The following is a 16,267-nucleotide window of genomic DNA, read 5'->3' as shown; positions in this document are numbered from 1 at the left end:
TAGGTTTGATCCTGCCTGCCAACGACCAGCATCTGTTGGTGTTGCACACACAGATACCCCACACGCTACTGTTTACATGTTAGTTACTCATTTTGTACAATTAATGAAAGCCAAATGGCTGCAAATTATGCTACTTAACGATTTTACTCACTTCCTCCTATTTTCTGACCAATTTACACTCACAAGCTCAACTCTTATCTCACAATAGTTTTATACTGGTGTAATTTTGACTTGTAGTGAGTGAACTCCAATTCAAGCAAAAGTAGAATTAAGCCCAATACATAATTTACATCACTCATCAGAGTTATGTGGGAGTTGCATTTGCTTATAAAAGGCCTGGATTTCTTCCAATATTTTTAAATAAAAGCAACCATTATCCTATCAAATTCAGCTACATGCAAAACACACGCACATAAAAACCCACCTGATGTTTAGCAAATAGAAATGGAAAAACTACAGCAAGGATTATATTAATAATTTCAAGCTTTAGGAGTCTAACCAAAATGATGGATAACAGACTATTAGTAAAGGTAAGCATGCACTCCCTGTACTGCAAGAGGATTCATTTTATGTAAACTGAAGGGAAGGGAGTTAGGGGAGGAAAGTAGTATGAAGTAACTTTCTTCTTAAAGAAATAGAGTTCAAGGAATCCTCCTGACAGCTGTGAAGAGAAATAATAGGATATTTCCCATCAGATATGAGATTCATGTCTCAGCCAGACTCGGATATAATGAGTTTACATAGGTGTAACTGAGGATAGAAATTAGTCCCAAATGTATATTTTTTTAATACCTTGTACAATCTGTTTCTACCCAGGATATCTTAAAATGCTATTAAACACTAACAAGAAATCCCCATCATTTTCCCAAGCCATGAGATAAATATTGAGCACAGATCATCTGTTGTAATCATATGTATTTAATTGAATGTATTCATTTGTTACAATATCAATTTAAAGTGAACTTACCACATTTACAAATAACTGTCAGCCAGGACTAAATTCATCCCAGTTGATCCCAAGGTAGTTATACAATCCAGATCAGTAGTGGCTGGAAGAATTACTATAGAATGGCAATTGGATGGTGTAAACAGGATTCCCCTTCAGCTCCTGGAAACCCTGGCTGGTAAACCATCTGGGTGAATTAAACAACACACTTAGTCAACCTCACTAAGTGTCTCTATTATTGTTTCTCCCTTATGCTCCACATACATCACCAATACAACAGCAGCTGGAAAAAGCCCCCTTTCCTGCTCCCGGGCTCAGCCTTTTATACTGCTTGCTGCCTTCTCCCAGCTATCCAGCTGCTGAGCTAATTACCTCCTCAGGTTCTCTACATTTACAAGTGATCCCTTCTACCCTTTCAAATCTGCTCAGACCACCTAACCATCTCTCCTATTCTAGCTATACCCAAGCAGCCTGGGTGGTCAAAGGGTATGTTTACACTGCAATAAAAGATCTGTGGCCTGGCCACAACTGGCCTGGGTCAGCTGGCTGGGTCTCAGGCTGCAAATCAATAAAATATGGGCTTTGGACTTGGGCTGGAGCCTGGGCTCTCAGACCCTTCCTCCCCATGGGTCTCGTGACACTGAGCCCAAATGTTTACACTGCCATTTTATAGCCTTGCAGCCCAAGCCCCTCGAGCCCTGGTCAGTTGACCTGGGCCCTGAGACTTGGTGCCACAGATTTTTGTCACAGTGTAGATATACCCTAAGTGGATAGCATGCTGGCTTCCACAAAGCTGTATTTATAGCTGCTAACAGCACCCTGTCACAGATAGAATGAGTTTGGTAGTCTTAAGTCTAATTTCCCTTGAATAAATGTCCAGCTCACAAAAAACACCATCAGCATTAGCACTAATTGGTAGTCACAGCAGAAAGGCAAAGGAGTGAAAGTACATAGAAATGGAACTACTCTCTTTGCTTTGTTTTATCATGTTTACTGCAAAATCAGTAGACATAAACGATAGCCTCCTCAGGAGGGGACTGGGAGATTGGAGGAGTACTGTTGGGGAATCTTGCATTGCCATGGTACTTTACGTGTTAATTCTCCAGGGCTGTTGAGCTAGCATCTTTCAGAGAAATAAAGTCACAAAAATATATATTGTTAAACAGTCCTTTAAGAGAGAGATGATACTCCATATGAGTTCCAGTGTGATAGTAGGTGACAACTAGGAGTGTGTGATCGGAGTAGGCTCTATTTCCATATTGAAGCAAGTTCTATCAGGATATTTGAGTGGCTCGTTTCATGATGCAATCTATTTCTCTGGTGGAGTGTCCTTGTTTGATGAAGGTAGTTTTAAGCATAAGACGTATATCCTAGACTTTTCTGCTCAGATCATATTCTGTGGTAACTGAGTACCTGGCTGTAGCTAACTGATTTCTTCATGTGTTTGGGGTAGTTACTGTATCTGTAAAGATAAGTGTGGAGATCTGTGGGTTTCTTGTATATAGCTATCTGTATGGTGTCCAGGAAGTTGATGCTAGTGTGGGAGTGTTCAAGAGAGTTTAATGGATCGGTGGTCATTTTTGAGGTTCTGGTGGAAATGTGAAAGAGAGTGCAGTTTTGTCTGTCCAGAAGATAAAAATATCAGTGTATCCCAGATATCTCATTAGTTTCTTAGTGCATATGTCCAGAAATTTTTCCTTGAGGTGGTTAATGAAGAGTTTGGCTTATTGAGAAGCCATCCTACTACCCATGGCAGTACCCATACTTTGGACAAAGTGTTTGTTGTTGAATGTAAAATTGTTATAGGTGAGAATGAAATGGATGACTATGGATATGTGGTTGTATGGATAGCTGCATGTTGTCCATTGTCTTGTAGATATTTGAGGCAGGCAGCGATGCTGTTGTTGTGAGGGATGTTGGTGTACAGGAAGGTGACATCCATGGCAGCAAAGATAGTGTTCTGAGGGAAGCTATTAATGTTGCAGAGTTTCTGGAGGAAGTCAGTTATTTCTATATTGTTGTTTCTTCACCTACTTGAATTAAATCATAGCTATATGTCACCTGGATATGTCACCATGACAACAGATAGCACAGCTAATGATTTTATTGAGATTCATAAGTAATATATCATAAAATATATTTGAATACAGACTAATCTCTTTTCAGTCAAGGGGAAAAATGTCCTCCCTCCCATATACAAAAATAAATAGACTCACATATATTACATAACATCTTCTTATTTATATTAATCTGTATCTTATCTATGAAATACATAAAGGTGTAATACAAGGGTTTTATCAGTATGAGTTTGGAATGGTCACTTTACTCACAGGTAATCAGGCCGTGACTGAGTTGTTCAGGTCATCCCAAAAAGAGTGTTGATGGTAAGCTTCATACTACAATGCACCATCATATTGTGCATATACTACCTGTGTTACAGAAAAGCTATTTTTAAATATTGTGTCTGTTTTATTGAAGCTGCTTCTGCCCCACTTTTTATGAGTTCAATTTAATTAAAATACCTTCCCAAATAGATTTTTAACATAACAAACAAAACAAAACAAAATAATGTCTGAGAAGCTTGGGAGAGTCAGATAACTGTTTTTTATCTAAAAGGAATTTCCTTCACTCTCCCCCTTTGCAACATTCAGTTGCTTATTTCCTAAGATGGAAGTATCTGGTTCACTCAACTCCTTCTCTAGCACTGTTGCCGGAGGACTTCCCTTATACAATTAGATGTTTAAGAGTTTCTAATTTTAATTATTTTGCTAAACTTGAGTTAGAAGCAGTTTGCTTTGCCAACTTTCCATTTTTCTTCCAAGCACAGAGTACAAAAGAACTTCCCCTTTTTAGCAACATGTTAGCTGCTGGTCTAAGCTTCAATGATTTTTGCTGCTGAGGATTTTTGACATTACAAGTTGAAGGCACAGAAACTGTTAGCTTGATGGATTACATGATATGGGATAAAGGTCTTTATAATCTGTGGGGGAACAAATCTTTTGGTACCTTCTGGTAAGGGTTTTCCCTGGTTCCTTTAATACCTCTTAATTAACCATTTTTACATTATTATTTAATTTAGTTTTTTAGGGATTTAGTTTGCTGAGATTTTAGTCTTCTGGGATTTTAACACACTGTTTAGGTGAAGTTGGACTTATACTTACAGCTGTGCTTAGACAATCCTATTGCTTTTTATTTATTTATTTATTTATTTATTTTCATATGGATTATTACTCACCAACAAGCTTTAGTACATTATTTTAAACATGTGATCATATGATGTATTAGATGTATGATTATACACTACCTGTCAGGGTGATTGACAATAGCCTGGCTATGGTGATGTTGCATTTGTACAAAAGTTCTTCCACGATCTTTTATGTTTGTTATGTCTTTGGTGGACCACAGAATTCTTAGCTGACTACTTCACTTTCTTCAGCTCCTACTTAAATGAGCTCGAGTAAATTATATTAACTTTACTCTAAATCTACACAAAAACACTAATGCTACACACACACAAACATATATATAGGGACATCCCTCCTTAAATAATTGACTCCTTAACCGATTCAACAATTACTTAAACAAGTCCCAAGAAAAACATAGGGGAGGGGAGTTCTGCTCCCTCTCTCTTCCCTGGATGGCTAGTATATGATTAACTCATGGAGAGGTAATTATGCGGTCGGGACCTACTGAGCTGCAAGGGGGAAGCTGGTCAGAGAGGTATCTAGGCACAGCACAGAAGAGTTGAGGGGACTGATATTAAGGTAGCTCGAACCATACAAATTCTGAGTTACTGAGGCCTCTTGGTGGCAATTAAAACATACATAAATCAACTCCCTCTCCACCTCAAAGTGTGGGTCACCATGCATTGTGCTACTGCTATTTTAACAATTATTGATTACCCCAGAAGTCCCCCTTAATATGTGTATAAAAGATTCTTGCAAGATTCTAGCCCCAGTCACTAGTCAATAATATCCAATAAGGAGTGTAATCAGGCTGATGTCCTGCACCACCCCACTTGCATCCTGCCCCTGGCATGCCTGATAGTCAAAAACTCGAATCCAGTACAACTTTCTCTGATGTTTGTCTGTGTTACTGCTTTCCCTTCCTTGCTAAGAAAAGTGGACATAATAGACTAAAGGCAAAGAACCAAAAGAGAGAAACAACAGCTGAGGGGGAAAAGAGGAAATCCTCTGTTGAGTTACAGTGAGTGTTTCTGACAGGCACCAACTTCTAACTGAGAGATTGCCCGGATTTTAATGTAGATTCTAATTTAGATTTTTTTAAAGGTGAGTTACCTATTCCGGGTAGGGAGGTTACCCCTGTGTGCTCCTCAGGGGTCCCATTTGGGGTGCCATCTGTAGCTTGACCCAGAGTTGAGCATATACAATTGTAACTTGAGGATTAACAGGTTCTTGTCCCAAGTTTGGTCCCAATTAGATTATTGTAAAATTATCATATAATTTGGGAACATATATAAAGAGTTCCTATAGTATATACACACACAAATAAATGTTTTATTAATAATTTAGCAAAGTTATACACACACTTAAACTCAACAAGGCGGATAGAGATAATACAGAAAGTACATTTGGACAGCCGTACTTGCACCCTGGAATGTTAACCATTATTTTTCTCATCACCGTCACTTTCCTCATCTTCCCCAATGGCCATTATTCTAGCTGCTTCCAAGGTCTACACCTCTCCTTGCTGCCCCTGGAATGTTATTTTTATAATAGGTTACTCTGATGTTACCATGTCCAATGCATATTCAACGAGGTCCTTATATGTATTTCCTCCCCTTAAGGTGTCTGTTTTCTATAGGTTACTATATGTATGATGTTATCCTATTAGCATACATGTCAATTTGTTGCCATGGTGCCTTTGTGGTTGGACATTCTGTCCAGAACCTTCCTGATGCTGGTGTTAACTATGTTCTGTGGGTGGCTGATATCAGTATTCTGGACAAAATTTCCCCCTCTTGCATGCTACTTTCAGTTCCCTATAACTTATGGGTTACTTAAATTTATCTATGCCAAAAGTTATAGGCTTCAAGCCTCACACAATCTACTAAAGTCAAATCTTACAGGATAAAAGCCTGTAGGTTCCTTGCATTACCACTAAATATAATAAAGCAGAATAACAAAGCAGTGAGTATAATACAGGTAAACTGGCCCACTGGGCTACACTGTGCCTTCTCTCCTGACAAATTAAGTTCCTGATCAAAGTGTCTGATGAATATTACAGGGAATAGGATAAAAAAGAGAGCAGAGCAACTGAGATTGGGAAGATAAATGAGAGGGGATATGAAGGAGTTTAATATTGTATTCTTCTACCCCTAACTATAAGAGATCTTGATTTTCCCCTCTCTCATAGATGAGAGAGATAAGCAGATCCATTCCTTTATGAAACAAACAAGTGCCCCTGGAAAAGTGTTAAGTTATTCCTCAAACTATGCCCTTTGCTGGAGTCTAGGAAGAATATATTAAAGTTTAGAAAAATGTCATTATGGTCTTATAGAAAGGGCTGTGCAGAGGACATTAAGAAAGCTTTCACTAAGGACCTTGTGGCAAAGGTGCAGTGTTCTCACACAATTCCCCCTCCTTCTTGGTTGGTGAGGTGAGAGCTCCTCTTTTAGCCTTCTATAACTTCTGAGTACAGGCCAATCTTGCCTTAAACAGAGGAGAAATCTTGCCTGTAAAGAACTGCAAATTTTGGCCCATACTCTCCCATGGGAGAATTTATTCCTCTTGTTTTATCAGAATAGATTGGGGAAAATATTTAATAACCTGCAATATTTGTAAATAAATTGCTACATATCAATATGTTCTTGTTTTCAGATTCTGGTATATTCATTTTGTGGGGGAAGTCTGTTACCTCTATTTACTGCAACTTCAATATTATTTCCTGTAGATTGGCAAATATCCTTTATGCACACCTGGTAACTAGTTTACTTTCTTCTCTAATCATTTAAGCAAAGTCAAAACTATTAAATGAGCTGCCATTTTGTTCCTGAACTGAATGTTTGAACAATTTTCTTTCCCTGCAGGTTCATTCTCTTTTCCATGTTCTGAAGTGCTTTTGATGCATTTAAATGGCTAAGCATCAGTTTGTGTGGGAAGGCTCCATTATGGCCATAAAAATCTCCAGTTAATTGCTCATCAAATATTTATTTCTTACACATCAAATTAATGATGCAAGTTCAGTGCAAGAAAAATCACATTAGCGTGGCAAACACCTATAAATGAATTCAAGATTCCCAAGACATTTTTGACAGAAGTTCTTTACTACAGAATGACAGTGTTTCCTTGGGAATATTGTTGTCAATGTGTCCCATGGAGGATCCGCCACATGCCCCTCCCCTCCAACTTTCTTTGGGAGTTCCACAGGACTCTTCTTCCTTCTCCTCTCCCTCTACACCTTATCAATGGGTAATCTTATTCACAAACACCAATCCAACTACCATCTCTATGCTGACAATTCACAGATTTACCCCTCTACTCCAGACCTCCCTCTTATAAGCAAGGTCTGAATGAGCTCTTCCCTGGCATCTAGTGATGAGCTGTGGAAGAGGACTTCAGGAGCTGAGCTTGTTTGCCTAGATGCTTAGCATGATGAGATTGCTTGCCCAAATGATCGCTTTTGGCTGGTGTTGTTTGTTATTGGGGCAGGGGTAATAAAGGGTTGTTATCCTTGTTATGTCAAGGACTGCAGAACTGTGCTTGACATACCCTGATTGAGGGACTCACTCTCAATTAAATGGCACTCACTAGGCAGGGGACCGAGATTCCAAAGCCTACTGAGTTGAGAGAGAGAGGGCTTTGTTGTGTTGCTGTATGCAACACACCATTTGGTCCCTTCTCACTCTAATTTATACTCAATTAAGTGTCTTGTTACACATGGCAGAGCTGAAATCACTGATACCTAGGTCTAAGCATTAGACCTGCTTTGAGACAGTGTCTCTGATGTAAGACACTACCCAAGTGTGCACCAGTAGTGAGTTTCTCCCACTAACAGCTGAAATCACTGAGAGCTGTGTTAAGTGGTGGGACCTGAAGACATCCTGGCGGATTGGTGATCTGGTGGCTGGCAGAGAGGATCAGAGCACAGTGCAGACATTGGCCACCAGGGTGGCTGGCAGAAAGGCATGGTGATTGGCCAGCAGGGTGGAAGTGGCAGGTGAAAAGAAGTGGCAAGCCAGTGCCTAGGCAGTGGCGCAAGTAAGATCTCTTCTTACCCACTCCCAGAGAAGGGATAGGTACATTAAAGGGACTTTGCTGGACTTAAGAACCTGAGGCAAAAGGACACTGCCCAATGTACTACAGGATGGGGCTTTTGCTCATGGGTTTATGTTTATGAATTCTGCTTGCAGCGTTTTTCCAAATTAATGCCGAGTTACTTCTTTCCTTTTATTAAAAGTTTCCTTTCTACACTCAGAATCTGTGCTTGTGAGAGGGGAAGTATTGCCTCTTAGAGGCACCCAGGGGGTGGTATGTAATTGTTCCAGGTTGCTATGTGGGGGCTTGAGCCGGTTTTGTGTTGTATTTTTGAAGAGGAATCTCTAGATATTGAATCTATCCTTTGTTGCTGCCAATTCCAATGGGCAGAAGGTTACACTCCTATTCAAACTAAATATCTTGCCATGACTCTGATATCACCTCATGGATATCAAGCTATCAGCTTCAGCTCCACATTTCTAAAATAGAGTTCTTAACCCCCACGCCCACCTCAACCTCCTGGCTACCTCTTTCCTTGATCACTGTGGACAACGCCATCATCTTGTTATTCAGGCCTGTAACCTGGATGTAATCTTTGACTCAGTCTGGATGTAAGGACATAGGGAGAGAGATCTATGTCTAAATCTTGCAGATTCTTTCTGCATAGCAACATCTCTAAAATATGATCATTCCTATCCATCCACACAACTAAAACTCTCAACCATGCTTTCATCATCTTTTATCTCAGTTAGTACATCATCCTTCTCTTTAGCCTTGACAAATGCAATCATGCCCTATTCATGTATTCAGAATGCTGCTGAAAAGATCATTCTCCAAGCCCATTGTTTTGATCACGCCACACCATTCTTTGAATCCTTCCACTAACTTCTCCTTTTATATGGCATCAGACAAGCTTCATGGTCAATCCTCATTCAATCTACCAGCTCTTATTCACTACTGAGCTGTCATTGCTTGCCTCCCTCAGCCAATGATGCCATCCTCCGTTTTCCAGTTGTTAAATTTACAAACAAACCCCTTTGTGCTTTCTCCCACGCTATCTCCATGTACGGAAGGAAGCCCCTGTAAACATCTACAAAGCTGCCTCATGATTCACCTTCAAATCCTACCTCAAAACAGTCCTTTGTTGTGATGCCTACAAAATACTTGACAACTGTTGGGATGTTGGAATGCCCATAAACAAATTATATACAACAGTCATGCTAAGTCAAATTGTGCAAACCTCATCTTGATTATTGTATTTGAATCTTTATCAACTTAATATTGTTAATTATTATTAGAATTATTTATTATTTTATTGTAGTAGTGCAATCAGGGCCAGAATCCTATTGTGCTGGCTTCTGTACAAACACAGAACAAGAGATGGTCACTGCCCCAAAGATCTTACACTCTACTAAGCATTAGTTTTTCAAATCAGACTTTTAATCTCCTGCTTTCAAAGGCAAAGCAAGTTCTAGTTATTTTAACAACAAGGTAGGATAGGTAAGTGAAGTTATGACTGCTAGTTCCCCAAGGTGCTAAAATTTGTTACGTGCAGCCAAGAACTAAAAATCAATTGTTTGCAGTGAGCTGAAGAAGAGTGTAATTTGAAAGCTTTACCTTCCACCAGCAGAAGTTGGTCCAATAAAAGTTATTACCTTACCTACCTTCTCGCTCTAAAAAAAATAGAAGTGTGAATTCTCCCCTCTCAGCCCCCAATACCCTTTACTTTAGCAAACCACAAGGAAAATAAATATCAACTAATCTGTAGATGGACAACCACCAAGACAGTAAAGGTCACATAGCTCACACGACATCTTTATATTTCCATCTCATCACGGCAGAACAAAGATTCTAAGTAAGACCTTGTAAATTGGAGTAATAGTAATAGGATGAAATTTAATAGTGAAAAGTCCAAGGTCATGCATTTAGGGTTTAATAACAAGAATTTTTGTTATAAGCTAGGGAAACATCAGTTGGAAGTAACAGAGGAGGAGAAGGAACTTGGAGTATTGGTTGGTCACAGGATGACTATGAACCTCCAATGTGATATTGCCATGAAAAAAGGTAATGCAGTCTTGGCATGCATCAGGAGAGGTATTTCCAGTAGAGATAAGTTAGTACTGTTATACAAGCCACTGGTGAGACCTCATCTGAAATACTATGTGCAGTTCTGGTCTCCCATGTTTCGGAAAGATGAATTCAAACTGGAATAGGTACAGAGAAGTGCTACTAGGATGATCCAAGGAATGGAAAACTTGTCTTATGAAAGGAGACTCAAAGAGCTTAGCTTGTTTAGCCTAATTAAAAGAAGGCTGAGGGGAGATATGATTGCTATCTATAAATATATCAGAGGAATAAATACTAGGGAGAGAGAGGAATTATTTAAGCTTACTACTAATGTGGATACAAGAACAAATGGATATAAAGTGGCAATCAGGAAGTTTAGACATGAAATTAGATGAAGGTTTCTAACCATCAGAGGAATGAAGTTCTGGAACAGCCTTCCAAGGGGAGCAGTGGGGCCAAAAGACATATCTGGCTTCAGGACTAAGCTTGATAAGTTTATGGAGGGGATGGTATGGTGGGATAGCCTAATTCTGGCAATTAGTTGATCTTTGATGATTAGCGGTAAATATGCCCAATGGCCTATGATGGGATGTTAGATGGGGTGGGATATGAGTGACTACAGAGAATTCTTTCTTGGGTGTCTGTCTGGTGAGTCTTGCTCACATGCTCAGGGTTTAGCTGATCGCCATATTTGGGGTTGGGAAGGAATTTTCCTCCAGGGCAGACTGACAGAGGTCCTGGTCCTGCAGAGGTTTTTTGCCTTCCTCTGCAGCGTGGGGGCATGGGTCACTTGCTGGAGGATTCACTGCACTTTGAAGTCTTTAAACCACGATCTGAGGACTTCAATAGCTCAGACATAGGTTAGGGGTTTGATACAGGAGTGGGTGGGTGAGATTCTGTGGCCTGTCTTGTGCCAATTATAATGGTCCCTTCTGACGTTAAAGTCTGTGATAAAAGTGGTTTGTGGAGACAATGGTGCTTTGGATAGCTGTTTGCAGCAGTGGAGATCAAAGAAGCTAGCAGACAGAGTGATATGGTTGCTTGTGCAGAGAAGGCAGAAGTGATATCTCTATCTCTCACCAGTAATGACTTGTTTCATATCTACTTAAGAAGTTATGCACCCCTCCTTGCCATAGTATCTGAGCATTTATCCTCACATGTACAAAACCTTTGCTTCCCATACCTTTTGCTTCTGTACTGAGTGCAACCTGGCAAGCCCAGAAAATCTGTCCCAGAAGTATTCAGGGTAATATATGATACCAAATTTAAAGGCTCTCTGCTCTATAAGTTAAAATGGCAACTTTTAGTAGTGTAAAATTTTTATTTAATGAGTTTGTTGCTAGCTACCCAATTTTACTGCACATCTCTGTATAACACCTCACTTGGGATAACGTATTTTCTCTTTCCACTTGAACAACTTTTTTTTAAAAAGCAAGTCGGCAGTTGTCCAGGAAATGACTTTGCTCTGATTGCTTGGAAATATTCAGTTAACACTTATAAAGCCTGAGAAGAGCTTATTCTGCTTGATCCTTAGATGAAATCTATAGATTTCTTCTGAAATTTTTTTCTTCACCTACTTGCTGAGGAAATTTACCAGCCAGATGTTATCAAGTGTTTACAAGACACAAATCAACAGAACACAGCTTCCTTTCTTTCTTTTGATCTGGAGAAGTTCTGAAAGGTTTTGTAATAATTCAGGCACAATTCAGTAGTAACTCCTAGGAGCATGAAGAGTGGAGGTCACCAAAGTATGTATTCCTCCTTCAATAAAGGAAATTTAACATAGCATGGAAAACAAAGTGAGTCAGTTACAGACTAATAAGTAACTTTACCTTGAATATACTGCACTTAATCCACTCATGCATAGCTCATTGATAGTAACAGGCCTGGTACTAAATTTTTCAGGTGTCTATACAAATTTAGACTCTATTTGCTTCTTCATTTGTACCTAGGCCTGTGAAACACTGTTGCTGGCAGGTTAGGTAGGTGCATGTGGAATTCTGTGAGATCATATAGGGAATAAAGGCCATCAGGAATAAATAGAAATTTTCTACCCACACCAAGGCCTGATTGTCATATACAGGATTCCAGAAGGTCTATGTAGTAAAGATACTCATTGAAACAGATGAGAGCTTATGGGGGCCATGCAGTTCTGCTGCTTAAGTGGGACCACTCCAGAACAAGTCCAGACACAAGTGAACATCAGAACAGCCATACTTAGTCAGATCAAAGGTCCATCTAGCCCAGTATCCTGTCCTCCTGCCAGGTGCCCCAGAGGGAATTAACAGAACAGAAGTGATCCTCCCTTGTTGCCCATTCCCAGCTTCTGGCAAAGAAAGGCTAGGGACACCATCCCTGCCCATCCTGGCTAAGAGGCATTGATGGTCTATGCTCCTTGAATTTAGCTAATACTTTTTTGAACCGTATTATAGACTTGGCCTTCACAATAGCCTCTGGCAAAGAGTTCCACAGGTTGACTGTGTGTTGTGCAAAGAAATACTTCCGTTTATTTGTTTTAAACCTCCTGCCTATTAATTTCATTTGGTGACCCCTAGTTCTTGTGTTATGAGAAGGAGTATATAACACTTCCTTATTTACTTACTCCACACCAGTCATGATTTTATAGACCTCTATCAATCCCCCGTTAGTCATCTTTTTCCAAGCTGAAAAGTACCAGTCTTATTAATCTCTCCTCATATGGATGCTGTTCCAGACCCCTAATCATTTTGTTGCCCTTTTCTGAACCTTTTCCAATTCTGGTACAGTGAGGTGAATATGGTGATTTATACATAAAAACTACAGATAATAATATTGTTAAAAGAATATTATTTAGATGCCAAAGTCAAGTATTTGAAAGTTAGGAAAAGCCAGTTTTATGGTAATTCTGCCTCCCAATGAAAATAGTGTGTGATTGTGTCATTAAAGATTATATCATAATGTGTATGTGCAAGTGAGATGAATTAAGGGCTGTCTGTTGAATTTCAAAGGCCTGCTAGAAACAGTGTAAGTGTAACAGTTTCTCAAAAAGAGGTTGCAAGAATCTTTTATAACAGAAAGCAGTAACTAAGCTAACTATAGAGGTCACTACCAGCTCCCCCTGTAATAATAGCATTATGTCTTTCTTGGGGTTATGTAACAAATTTCCAAATAGCCAGTTTTTTTTTTTAAAATGCACTTTATCAATGTATTTCCAAACTTCTGAGTAACCATTTTGTTACCCAAACAAAGGGTTGATACTGACATCTTCGACAACAATGTATTTAAATTACAGTAGGCTCTTCAACATCAAAAACATACCAATATTAAACAGGGAAAACTCTGGCACAAAGATGCCCAAAGGCTAAAAAAGTCTGAGAACTAGAAGTTAACTTGAAATCTCCCACAGGCAATGGAACTGTACCAGGCTCAAATTAAGGCAAGCATCTAATTATGCAGCAATATTCAAGCTGTTATCCTTTAATATATATCACAACAAAAATCTACATTAAAAACATTTCAGTTGCAAAGTCAAACACTCAAAAATCAGGAAATGCTAGTGTTAAGGTACTTGTACACCCTGAATTTGATCCCATTTTATATGTCTTATGATCATGATCACATTTTTTTCCAAAGGTGCTACAAGCCCCACCTATAACAACATCCCAGTTAAACTACAGCAAGCTAAACTTACGGATAATAACTCTAGTCTTGCAAACAAAACCAAGAAAATGTAAAGGCTGCTGGGCCAAATCGTACTCCCATTGAATTCAATGGCAAAAGTCCTTTAGACTTTACTGGGGCAGGTTCAGACCATGGGTAAAATTTCCAAAAGAACTTAAGTAATTGAGGAGCCTAAGTGTTTGTCAACACAGTGTGCACCTGCTGGTGTGTATATTCCAGTCAACACCAGTGTGTTGCACACTAACTGTCCGTGAGAACCCTACTGGTGCAGGATGAAGTCAGCAAACTTTAGGCATTTTTAATGTGGGCCAGCAGGATCCACAGAGACAGTGTGCAACATACTGGTGTGAACAAGAATTTACATCTCAGCTGGTTCACACTAGTGCACTGTGTAGACAAGCCCTATTTTCAAAAGCGATGTAGGCAGTCATGGCCAATTTTTTAAAGGATTTTAAATGCCTAAAGATGTAGATAGGAGTGTAATGGATTTTCTAAAGTGCCCAGGTGCTGACAGTGGATTCACAAGAGGGACTTACGTGCTGGCTCAATTAATATTTAATTACTTAATACAAATATACAATGAAAGATACCCCGCACATCAGAATATCCCTTTGTCCAGTGGCTTGACCTCAGAGGTGAGAATTTGAACAAGGGTGCCTACTCCCCCTCAGCTGGGGGGAATTGAACTGGGGTCTCCCATATCCCGGGTATGTACCATAAACACCAGGTTGAAGATTATAGGGGAGGCTGCCTCCTCTCCCTGCCCAACTGGCTGTTGTTTGGAGTTAGGGAAGCTTAGGACATGCCTACTGGATCAGACCCCACAGGCAAGATAAGCATTCCTCTGCCTATCTTCCTCCACTGTGAGGATTGTGCTAGGTCTTAGGCAAGAGAGGCAGCAGTGCGTATGCCCAGAAGCAGAAATTTAGCTAGGAAACTTTTACAGTGAAAGTGTAGGTACTGAAAGAGTTTAGACACCCACAGGGTTCGGTGACAGCAAAACAGGGGTTTTGTGCCTCACAATAGTATGTAAATCTGGAATTTAGGCACCTAAATCCCCTACTCATCTCATGCTTGTCTACAGCTGTGAAGCTGAGAGGAGGATTCTGGGTTGGGGTTTTACTTCTCTTGATGCTGCTGTGAAACCCAGGCTATGATCTGGCTCCAAGTTAACTCAACCCCTCCACCCCCCAAAAAAACCAGCAGTGTGAAGGGGAAATATACACTACAAAAAGGGGAAATATAATGGTAGTGTAATATAAATATTTAGCAGCACAACTCTGGGAAGGTTCAGGGATCCCACCTTTGTGGAGCAGCTTGAAAGTTTGGGGCTAATAATTGTAATAATTGGTGACAAGTGACTTCACATTTCTGTATAATATAGCATATTTAAGTACATGAGAAAAATATTCCCTCTATATGCCAAAACATCCCATAATTTACTGAAAAAATAAATGTAAACAATAAGAGGTTTGATTGTTTACAGCTGCATCAAGTCTTTATTTCCCCCCCGCCCCCAGACCCCCAAAACCCTAGATTTATTTATTTAAATCCAAGGTCTTTCATGTACTGTAATGACTCCATGTGCTTAATGTATACAAAGCAAATGATGGGAGAATAACACTTAATTGAAGGAGCTTCTTGTTTTAATTATTTTTTTGGGAAAAAAAATCTAATTTTCAACACAGTGAAGAGATACTGTGACTCTTTAGAGACCTGATGTGCAAAAAAAAAAAGTAATCTATGATAAAGCTCCTGTTTGAAACAGAAATTCTTCTCCACTCTGTTATAGACAGTGCACCTCTCTGCTCTTTGCAAATGATGAATAACTGCAAAAAACACTGGTTTGTCTTACCATGTAAAAATCAGCATTTTACTGAGCTATCAACCATCAAATAATATCATCTGTACTTGAGGTATAACAATGAAACTTCATTTTCCTGTCAGTCAGGTGCACATTGACTCTTACAGTACATTTGTGTGATGTTGGACAAAGTTTTAACTTACAGTGGTGTATCTCAAGACTAGATCTACTGAAGTCAATGCAGTCACATCAGTGCAAAACCATACCAAGAGAGACTTTGTTTTTGACATCTTCAGAACTGTTTTACCTTGAATTGTGTGTACTTTATACTCTAGCTGGTAAGCATCCAATAGTAATCTGTATATTTCTTAACCTTTATAAGTATGAACTGATATAACAGGAAAGTGCAGCTAATGGCACACACACCCCCACACACATATATTCCCCGCCCCATATGTTTAATGATATCCCTGATAAGTTATTTATCACATGCCCATATAATTTATTTCACTCAATTTTGATCACTTCACCTGATTCCTACTTATTAATCTAGCTCTTTGGGATTATTCTATC

Source organism: Gopherus flavomarginatus, chromosome 1, assembly GCF_025201925.1.
Source record: "Gopherus flavomarginatus isolate rGopFla2 chromosome 1, rGopFla2.mat.asm, whole genome shotgun sequence".
NCBI lineage: Eukaryota > Metazoa > Chordata > Testudines > Testudinidae > Gopherus > Gopherus flavomarginatus.
This window is presented reverse-complemented; position numbering follows the sequence as displayed.